The sequence below is a fragment of the Oreochromis aureus genome, linkage group 23, assembly GCF_013358895.1.
Source record: "Oreochromis aureus strain Israel breed Guangdong linkage group 23, ZZ_aureus, whole genome shotgun sequence".
Lineage (NCBI taxonomy): Eukaryota > Metazoa > Chordata > Actinopteri > Cichliformes > Cichlidae > Oreochromis > Oreochromis aureus.
The window spans coordinates 25,643,123-25,654,498 of NC_052963.1; the positions used below are offsets into that span (position 1 = coordinate 25,643,123).

At 39.9% G+C, this 11,376-nt stretch overlaps 1 long non-coding RNA gene across 1 annotated transcript; it reads right to left on the reverse strand.

Moving 5' to 3' along the window:
* Window positions 1-448: 448 nt before the first annotated feature.
* Window positions 449-4,379, reverse strand: LOC120436102. The gene is made up of 3 exons (XR_005610138.1): window positions 4,246-4,379; window positions 1,800-1,845; window positions 449-517 (listed from the first exon to the last, which is right to left on the reverse strand). It is a non-coding gene; the product is annotated as an uncharacterized LOC120436102 (long non-coding RNA).
* Between the last annotated feature and the right edge of the window lie 6,997 nt (window positions 4,380-11,376).

Here is an 11,376-nt window from a genome sequence, read left to right on the forward strand (position 1 = left end):
ATTCATTCATGATTCGCGCATCACTACTGCACACATTTTATATACAGCTAGGTTTGGATTCAGGTTTAATACTCTGACAATAAATAACAAATAAAGAAATAAATAAGGCTTTAAAAAATAAGGCTTCAATGTAAGTATCACAGGATATAAACAACAGTTATCATTTCAGATGTTTAAATAATGATATGAACTTTCTTATGAACTGTCAGATGACTGTTTTTGTTCAAAATAACTAATGACATGCTTCACTTGGTTGTCTTTTAAAGACACACAGCTGGGTTCAGGTCCAGGTTGGTTCCTGTGAATAATGATGGAGCAGTGATGTGAGTGCTGAGCTGTGACATGGAGAAGAGTCATGGACAGTTAGAGATGGTCATCTCACCTCTGAGCTTTGGTCTGGCTCTCATGTTCCCCACACAGAGTGGTTTTAGAGGGAGGGACTCCCCCCTCTCTGTCTTCACACTGATCCATGCTGCTGAATTCACATCCACAGCTCACACACACTTTCTACCTTCACCTGCAGAGGAAACACAAATTATTCATGTGCACATCAACTGAAACCCTCCTTTCCATCATGCGTGCTGTCCAAATATCAGGTGCTATCAGCTGCTTCTTTTCTGCTTCATCCCAGTGTCAGTGTCAGTGTTAAAGTTTATTTAAATAATTTTTGAATATAATTAATCAAAAATAAGCCCCCAAGGCAATTTAAGATGGATGACAAGCTGCAAGAATGACGCAGAAAGTCTTTGGATTTGGTTAATAAGCTTTGAACTGTTCTTGGCTTTTTTAATGAACAGAACACATCAATGACAACTTTCCATGAAAACACCAATGTATCTTGCAGAGGACACTTTAGCATGCAGACTGGAGCGGCCAGGACTCAAACCAACACCCTTCCAATTTTTCGATGACCTGCTCTACCTCCTGAGCCACAGCCACCTGAATTTGACAATATATAACATAACACTCCTGTCTGACTGTCAGACAGTGTCAGAGTGAAATATTTAAGTTAACAGCAGGTGAAAAAATATGGAACTTTGACTTTATCTATTGAGCCTTGTATTTGCACATCTTTTAATAATCATCACACTTTAATAGAATATTACAATGGAATTAGATAGAAACAGGTAGCTTTGAGTTTTGCAATCTTAATTTCAAGTTATTACAGAGAAACTACTACAGATATTTGCAGGTAAAGATAATGCATGATATTTAGACTGTTACCTTCAAATAAGGAGGAATGCTACAGACATGAGGTAGGATTAATTCCAACATTATTATATGGTAATAACATTCACATATGTTAAAGTACCAACCAATATTACTTAATCATTAAGAGTTTACTACAACAGGTCAGTATATAAAAATTCAGATGCACAGATTTTACCATTTTATTGCCAGCAGGTTTTCACACAAGCAGCAAAATATTACTATATTATTACTAATTGGTAATACATGCATACATATGTATATTACATTTCATACATTTGTTTCCACATTATTAGCAGTGGATGCTGTTCATAACCACTGTTCATAAAGATAACTACTCAGAAATCAGTTTAAGAGGTAAGTGTTGATGACGTGCTACTTCCATATTATTACATTCGTGTGTTCACCTTATTATCCCACTATTGTCAGATTATTACTGAGATGTAATATCATACAATAGTCATACTGGATCAGCTTTTTGGTTTGGAGTCTTTATCCAAATAAGTCCTCATCTGTTCTCCACATAAATACAACAGCTTTGTGATGAAAAGGAACTCTTAAAAACTCTAATGAGTCAGATTTCTACTCACTCAGCTATTTCCCGTGAACTTTACTCTGCAGCTCTCTGGACCAGGACTGTGCAGAAAAAGAGAAATTCCTCTGAATCATCTCTGTCATTAGTCCTGTGTGTGTGAGGGCTGTCGTCACATTAAACATTAGAAACCATGAAAGAGTCTTAAGCTGCAGCTCACAGGTCAAAGATCAGCTGTTCCACCTTAATATGATGCTTTCATCTCATAAATGATTAATCTGCAATAACCTCATGCTCTGACTCTGACATCCTGAACAAAACATGATAACAGTCTACTATGTTCAGTCAGAGCAGCTCGGCCAATACCCCCTAAAAAATCATATTACCTTAGCATCAGCTCTCAGTTGTTTTCTTCCGTGGGATCACACCTCAAAGAATCAATCCAATCACTGATCACCATCAAGATCCAAGTAGAATAGAAAGAGCAGAGCTACTTAGTTTTATGTAGCATTGAGTGTTTCTTAGACTTAATAACATAAAATAAATTAATAAATTATCCAGTTTCCTCTGCCTCTGTTCATTTCAAATATCTTGGTGGCTTCAAAACAGTAAAGTTTACTGTTTCACCATTTGGTTTGTAACATAGGATATATGTTCTTATAATATACAGTCTATATGAATTCTATATAGTCTGTAGTGATTTACAGTCTATAATAGACTGTAACATAGAAAGTGACAACAGATCAGGGAATGGGTGTTCTGGTGGATCAAATTGATTGACTAACAGTATATATTTCAAAGAGTTTGGACATTTGAAAAATGCTGAAACATATTTCATGAAGGAAAGATGATGATAAATGTTTCACAAACTGGAAATAATAATGGACTATGATCTTCCATAAAACAACATCAAAATCAAACCGCAAACCACCACCTGAACCAGTGTCTCATATCACATCTCCAGTTTTTTAGTTTGACTATGAGCCTGTTCAGAGTCCAAGTAAACATCTCATCACAGTCAAACTGCTCTTTTAAAGAGGATCAGATAGTGCAAGATGTGATGTAAAGTGGATGGTCAGAAACATTTCATGATGTTAGTACCAACCTGCAATCTTCTGATTAAGACACTCAGACAGTTATTTTGATGTGAGGAGAATAAATCTCTACTTGTAGACTCTCTGTAGAACGTCTGTGAGCTGCTATTTGTAAAGTTTATTGTTGGAGGAACTTTGTGGTTTGATTTCCAACACATCAAAGATGAAATAAATCTGTTCTCTACATAAACACGCTAACAAAACCTCCGATAATCAATTAATCAAACTTCTGTTCTGAAACTCCACTTTTACAACAAAAGTGGGGGCTGCAGATGATACTGTGGTTTTATCAGAGAGACACAGCAATCAAAATAATCCTGAATTAACATCTATGGCAGATTTATATGAAAATGATAAAATGATAAATGAAAACTCATTTATTTATTTAATGCAATTTGCTCATGATTCTATACATGCAGATTTTGTGATTATTGAAACAGAAGTTTATTTGGATGAGAATAATAAATAAGTTTTCATTAACAGAACAGAAAAATCATTCATTAAACTTTATTGATCCCAAAGGTTGTCCCCAGTTTTATCATTACCCCTATTACCACAAATTATCAGCAGTGAGTGAGACAGGTTATTTAATTTTACCTTGCATTTATTACTGATTTTCTGTCTATGCTTCTCCACACATCACATGTCACATATGTGATCATTCACACTACACGGTCTCTCTTTCGGCCTGTTAGTATTTCATGTCTTGTGTTTAGGCACCATAGAACTGGTGTAGCTCATATCAGTGGCACTGCGACTGACTATGTAGCTGTGAGAGACTAACTACAGCAGGACTGCAGTGAATCCCTCAAAGCCTCCATAAATCCATCCTGCAGCATAACTGGAGACTGAGAGCAGCACTTGAGGAAACCAGCAGATGAAGCTTACCGATCCATGTTAAATATTATTCATGAATTATGGAGAATATTTAACAAATGAACATGAACCTTGATGCTCCATAAAACAACTTGAGTATCAGTCAGACTGGAGTCCAGCATCTGAACCAGGTTCTCAAATCTGAGCTCGTTTTATTGTTTGATTATGAGCCTGTTCAAAGTTCACAAGAAAACTGAGTTTTACAAAATATCACATTACAGTATGACACAGTCTGCTAAGGGGGATCAAACAGTGGCAGATCTGACATAAAATGCAGAATGAGAAACATTTAATGAAACTAGTAACAACCTCCAGTCGTCTGAAGACACTGACACAGTCTGTTCGTCTGAAGAGAAGAGAGTAAAGCAAATATCTACTTGTGGATGTTGTCAAGTCTATTATTCAAGTCTCATTATGTTTTTGAGTCTTTATCCAATGCATCACAGTCTTCATCTGTTCTCTGCATAAACACACTAACAAAGAGCAGCTGAAGACAAAACCTCAGAGACTCTATTGAATCAAAGTTTCACTTACTGAGCTCCTTCCAATGAACTTCTTCACTCTTTGGCTCTCCACTGTGTGGACCACGTCTGTTTAGAAAAAAAGAAAATCCTCTGCTTCTTCTCTGTGATCCGGCTGCCGTCACAGTGAACACTTTAAACCATAAGAGAGTCTTAAGATCCAGCTCAGAGTTCAAAGATCAGCTGCTGCACCTTAATACGTTTTTAAACTTATCAATGATTACCACAACAGCAACAACTTCCTGCTGTGACTCTGATGCTATAAAACAAACCTGATCACAAACAAACCCGTCTCTGACACAGCCACACCCAGCCTGCTTGCTTTGTTTGAAATGTATAAATAAATATATGAAATAAATAAACAAAATGTTTTTGTATTACTGTTACACCTCGTGATAGGTATTAACTAATAATCACACTATTTTTAATACTTATAACTACTATATAACATCATGGGGTCATTTAGAGAAAAAGTCATACTCTGTATTTTCACTCATTTATTAGTTTTCTGTCGCAAATTTCTTAGGGAAATGACAACAGGAATAGTGCACAGAGTGTTTTAACAGCGCAATCCATTTTTGTTTGTTTTGTTTCATTTTTGTTTTTTAGCCTTTAGTAGATGGTGCTGTGATGTGTGCCTTTTGTAACTGGGAGCTCTGCAGCAACCCCAGCACCTCTTCTTCCAGCAGCCTTGATCCACAGTAACAACTCTGAGTTCAGCTGCTGACCATCAATTAACTGTGCTGTTCCTCTGTAGAATTATTTTTATGTCATAACAAACAAAAAAATAAAAAATAAATAAAAAATCTGAGCAAATCCTTTAATTTTATGGATTTAATGATGGTGTAGAGCTGAATTAATATTAATAGTAATTCAGTGTCCAACCTCACATCCTCAGGTCAGTGGCTCACAGTTTAATGACCCATGTAAATTTTTATTGGATTGTGCAAAAAAGCTTTTATTGTTTAGTTCTTTTAATATTAAAGCGATTTAATGAATACAATATTTTATATTATTTTCTGAAAAACGTTGCAAAAGCCTTGAAATAAATATGGTCTAGTACACCCCACGCCCCCCTTCAGACTCACCCCTGTTTGCTGCAGGTATCACCTCCATTCAAAATAGGACAACTGTCATAAACTTATACACCAAGCTGTATAATTTAAACATGCTAACAGACAAAGTTAACTGTTCATCTGCATATTTTAATACAACTGCTGGAGGCTCACTATGATTTTTCTCTGTTTAAAACAAAACAGCAGAGGATGGAGCAGCTGCAAAGTTAGACTTTCTTCACATTTGATTTTGTTGATCAGGTGCTTTGATGAAGCACTCCCACTTGCTGTTTCTCAATAAAGCTTTTAATTTTGATTACAGGAACAGCGCTGCTGTTTTGGATGCTGGAAACAAGTTTTCCTTCACTCAGCCTGAGCTTTTCATCTCTTTAATGGCTTCGCCTTTTTGCTCTTCTCTGTGTGTGAACAGACTCCTGCTCTAACTGTGCCTGCATCGTCATCACTGCTGCTGCTGTGTTATCAGTGTTTTTTTTTAAAACTGAGTGCTGTGTGGGCTTAATGTCATTTATCACAGCTACATAGCTGTGTGTAAAACAAAGCACTGAAGCCAAGAATTTGTGTGGAGAATTTTTTATATTATAACTGCTGCCCCAATAATAATTAATGATTAAACGCAGTGAGGTGTATAAACACATAGCAGCTTACACCTATAGCAGCATAACTAAGGGAGGATTCAGTGCTAGCTGAGCCATCCCTAACTATATGCTTCAGCAAAAAGGAGCTGGATTTCACAGAGGGGCCTGAAAACTGAAGGCTCTGCCTCCCGTTCTTCTTTTAAATACTCTAGGAACAAGTAAGCCTGCAGTCTGAGAGCAAAAGGCTGTAATGAGGTGATATGGTACTATAAGGTCTTTAAGATAAGATGGCGCCTGATTATTCAAGACTTTGTATGTGAGGAGCAGGATTTTAAATTTTGGATTTAACAGGGATCCAATGAAGAGAAGCCGGTGTAGCCCAGAGTAAATCTCTTTTACTAGATTTTAGTAATTTCCTGCACTTCTCCTGCCATTGAACACCTCACAAATACATGAATCTAACCACATGACTAATGCTCAGCCAATCGGATGGCATGTTGGTCATAGTAAGCCTGTCCCGGCTTCCTCCCGTCAGATGCGTGGAGGCAAGCCAGGTGACAGAGCTGTTGCAGACGCTGGTTACTGTGAGCCAGAGCCGTAGTGTTGTCGTGCACTGAACGGAACGGAATTGGCCAGGTGAACCTTTTTGGGTATGAAAAAGGATGGCGAGCCAATGAACGGCTAGGAGCAGGAATCATTCTGCATTGAAGCTTCCACTGGTTGGGTAGGAAGTTATCAAAGACGACGCTCTGTCCCCATTTTCTGAATACACTGATTTCCACAATCATACACACCATTCCCCCCGTTTATGGACAATAGCGCTTGGACATCTCTCATGGACATTCAGATAAAACTCATGGACTTTCTCCTCTTCAGTGTGGATCAGTGTTTTTGATGTTGACATGTGTTATTTATGGGGAACATTTTTTGAGAATCTACATTGCTTGGTATAAGCCAGAATAATTGCTTAGTTGTCTTTGTGCACCCCCACTGGGTTCTTGATTAATTGAATAGCTGCAGCAGGAGTGATTATTTAAGTTTTCCTTTTCTTTTCTTGTTATTTTTCTTTGGTTTCGGTTAAATACATGGTACCTGCAAAAGCATTTTGTGTTGTGTGTATTTATTAATTACTGCCCATCAGCTCCAGTAGCATTCCTAAATCTTCTGACTAATAATAACCTAATATTTCACTCAATACCTAGCCTGTATTAATTCATTAGCGCTTCATCATCATGTTACATTTCTTGGCAAGCCAGCCAGGAGCTGATTTGGTTAGTAATTAATATATATTCAAACTCACCAATTTATTTTTCCCCATAATGGAAGTTTTTGAGACACTTGCCATTAAGATCCCAAATGCGGTTTTAATTGACGGAGTAACTGAGCACTCGGTTGATGAAGTTATACATTTCCTTGAACAGTATGATGACATAGACCGCAAGGTTACTATAGATTCACCAGAATCTGAATTTAATAACATGCTTGTCGCTGAGTACGCTTCAGGTTTATCTTTAACGCGTTTGTCTCAGTTGTTACCGCACACATCTATTTCAGATTCAGGTGACAAATTCCACATTGAAAGTCTATCTGAAATTTATGCATCAAAAGTTAGTGGTTCCAAGACAAATACTTACTTGGCAGACTTAAAAAGAATAGCCAAATTATCTGGGAGGGATTATGCAGAAGTCCTCAGTGAGGGGATGACCCAGATACGCCGGTCCCTTGCAGAGCTCAACCCAGAGACTCCAGTGGTTGCGAAACCAGAACAACTGGAAGATTCAAAACCTCCCGATTCAGTCTTTCCTCCTTCACTACCAGCCTCTCTTCCATCAAAGTCCCCTTCTGTTGCCAGTGGTGCTGAAGCACAAGGCGGAGAGAGGCATTCTGCCTCCATTCCAGCGGCTGATCTCAACCCTCCTGAAGTACAATGCTATGTTGTGGAACACGTTGTTCGGAGTGGGGACAGCTCTCTGCATGCATTCCATCGACTTAGAGCATTTTCTGGTAAAGTGCTCAGGCCAATTTAAGAGACAGATTATGATACATGGCGGTCAGGTGTTGAATTAGCCCTGAAAGATCCATCTATATCTGATCTGCAGTGCACCAGACTGATTCGTGACAGTCTACTGCCTCTTGCCTGTAAATGGTAAAACATCTCAGCGTTGACACACCACCAGAAGTCTACATGAAACAACTTGACTCAGCCTATGGCACTGTGCAAGATGGGGAAGAGTTATATGCCAAGTTCATGGACACCTACCTGGACAGTGGAGAAAAGCCTTGGGCCTATTTGCAACGTCTGCAGGTGGCATTACAGCATGCAGCAAAAAGAGGAGGTGTTTAAGAGAAAGACATGGACAAACGACTGTTGAATCAATTTTGCAGGGGGTGTTGGGATAACAATTTAATATCGGAACTCCAACTTAAACAAAAGAAACACAACCCCCCCAAAAATTTGCTGAACTTCTATTACTCCTTCGAACTGAAGAGGACAGAGAGGCAGCAAAGACATTAAGGATGAAACAGCATTTGGGAACGACAAAACAGAAAGCCACCACTAATGCCCAGTTTGCCAATACTGGGGAAGAAACTAACCTCTGTACTGCGCTAACCACTCTGACTAAACAGCTCTCACAACAGATGGCAGCTATACAAGAGCAGCTTGCAGCTTTAACAGCAAATCAGTGTAATGTCAAACCACCGTTTGCTGCCTGCCCAGCTCCAAAGCCGAAGAAGGTTGGTAAGAATCCAAAACCTAGCGTCTCCAGCCCTAAACCGGGGTTTTGCTTCCGCTGTGGAGAAGATGGTCACATTAAGACACAATGTGAAAATGCACCCAATTCAGCATTGGTAAGCACTAAGCAGAAACAATTTGACCGCAAACAAAAGTGGCAGAAGCAAAAGTCCTCTGCTTCTGAGGATTTAAACTAGTTCCAGTTCCTGTTGAGGGGCAAACAGGAGCTGAGCTGGACCAACCTTGTCCCGCTGAGAACAAAAAGCATGTCAAGTGTGCAAAATTGCAGACAAAGACAAAGATCCACACTAGATTACCGCCGGGATTAGTTGGATCCAGATGCACGGCAGAAGTCAACATTGCAGGTTGCAACTGTCCATGTCTACTGGATACTGGTTCTCAGGTTACCACAATTCCAGTTTCATTTTATAATGAGCATCTCTCCGATCAACCAGTCCACCCACTGAATGAGCTTCTTCATGTGGAGGGGGCTGCTGGTCAGTGTGTTCCATACCTTGGGTATGTTGAAGTTGCCATGACATTTCCAAAAGACTTTCTTGGGAGTGACTTCCCAGTTCAAAGGCTCACAAGCACTTGTTGTTCCTGATGTGAGACCTGATTTTCCAACCTCAGTACTCATTGGCATGAATACACTTGAAATTCTTTATGAACAATTCTCTTCTAGTAACTGTTCATCATTCCAGCCTACCTCTTACGGGTACAGAGCAGTTCTGCAAACTCTCCAAGTGATGTACCAACAGAATTGTAATGATCATCTTGGTGTTGTGACCACCCTTAGTAAATCTCCTGTGCTAATTCCAGCTGGCTGCACAGTTGTGGTCGAGGGTTCTGCCAAGCTTCTCAGCCCAGCTAGTCAATGTGTTGTCATTCAGCACCCGGGTTCAGGCCTGCCGGGTGGTTTGTGTGTCAGTAATTGTCTAGTCGCTCTTAAAGCTGGTATATACACTCAGGTTCCAGTTGTTATATCCAACAGAACAGAGCAAGACGTCTACATACCAGCTTTGAGTGTCATTGCAGAGCTGGGAGCCTATGACTGCATAGTCTCTGAGCACAGTGTGATCAACCTCCCAGATCAGGAGATGCTGTCAGCACCCCTCACTTTCAATTTTGGTGAGTCATCAATACCAGCAGAATGGAAAGAATGGATCACAACAAAACTGAATGCCATGTCTGAAGTTTTTTCACATCATGACTTGGATTTTGGTTGCACTAAAGAAGTGAAGCAACACATCAAGCTCCATGACAATACCCCTTTTAAACACAAAGTAAGACCTATTCATCCCCAGGACATAGAAGCTGTTCGTAAACATCTTCGAGAGCTTCTGGATGCTGGTGTTATCAGGGAGTCGGAGTCATTATTTTCTTCACCAATAGTTGTTGTCAAGAAGAAAAATGGAGACATTCGACTATGTATTGACTACCGCAAACTCAACCTGCAAACGATTAAGGATGCGTATGCATTGCCCAACTTGGAGGAATCATTTACAGCACTCACTGGATCGAAATGGTTCTCTGTGCTTGATCTCAAATCTGGTTATTATCAGATAGAGATGGAGGAAGCTGATAAAGCCAAAACCGCTTTTGTAACGCCAATCGGGTTTTGGGAGTTCAACCGAATGCCTCAAGGAGTTACTAATGCACCTTCAACGTTCCAAAGACTCATGGAGAAGTGCATGGGAGACTTGCAATTGAAAGAGGTCCTGGTGTTTTTGGACGATTTGATCATATTCTCCAACACCCTTGAGGAGCACGAAGACCGTTTGCTGAGTGTTGAATCGCTTGAAAGAATTTGGGTTAAAACTTTCTCCAGAAAAATGCAAATTCTTTCAGACATCCGTCCGATACTTGGGCCACATTGTTTCAGAAAATGGTGTTGAGACAGACCAAGAAAAGGTTGCCATTTTGAAATCCTGGCCAATTCCAACCAACTTGAAGACCTTGAAATATTTTCTGGGATTCGCTGGCTACTATAGGCATTTTATTAAGGGATATGCCATGATTGCCAAGCCACTCAACAACCTCACACGTGGATACCCATCCACTCACAAAAGCTCCAGAAATGAGACTTCCAAGAGCTCACAGTTTGATCCCAAGCAATCCTTTGATTCCAGGTGGAGTCCTGAATGCCAGTTGGCTTTTGATACTCTCATTGACAAACTTACCACTGGACCAGTTCTAGGTTTTGCTGATCCGGCACTGCCTTACATCCTCCACACAGACGCCAGCTCCACCGGATTGGGCGCCACCCTTTACCAAGAGCAAGAGGGGAGACTTAGGGTAGCCAGTAGGGGTTTGTTATCCAGTGAAAGTCGTTACCCAGCTCATAAGCTTGAATTTTTGGCAGTGAAGTGGAGTGTGACAGAAAAATTTCATGATTACTTGTATGGACCAAGTTTTATAGTGGTCACAGATAACAACCCACTTACCTATATCTTGACATCAGCAAAGTTGGATGCTACCAGCCATCGTTGGCTGGCTGCTCTTTCTACATTCTCGTTCAAGATACAGTATCGAGCTGGCAAGCAAAATCTGGATGCAGAGCACTTTCCCGTTGGCCCCATGATGGTACTTCCTCTAGTGAACCTGCTCAAAAAGATGAGGAGCTAATTAATCAGTTTACTCAACAACATCTCTCAAGCAGCAGTGATGGTGAAATATCAGCTGAAGTCGTCGATGCGATTTCCCAAAGCTGTCTTGTCAGGACCCAAGCTGAGAATAGTTTGGTCGAATCCCTATCC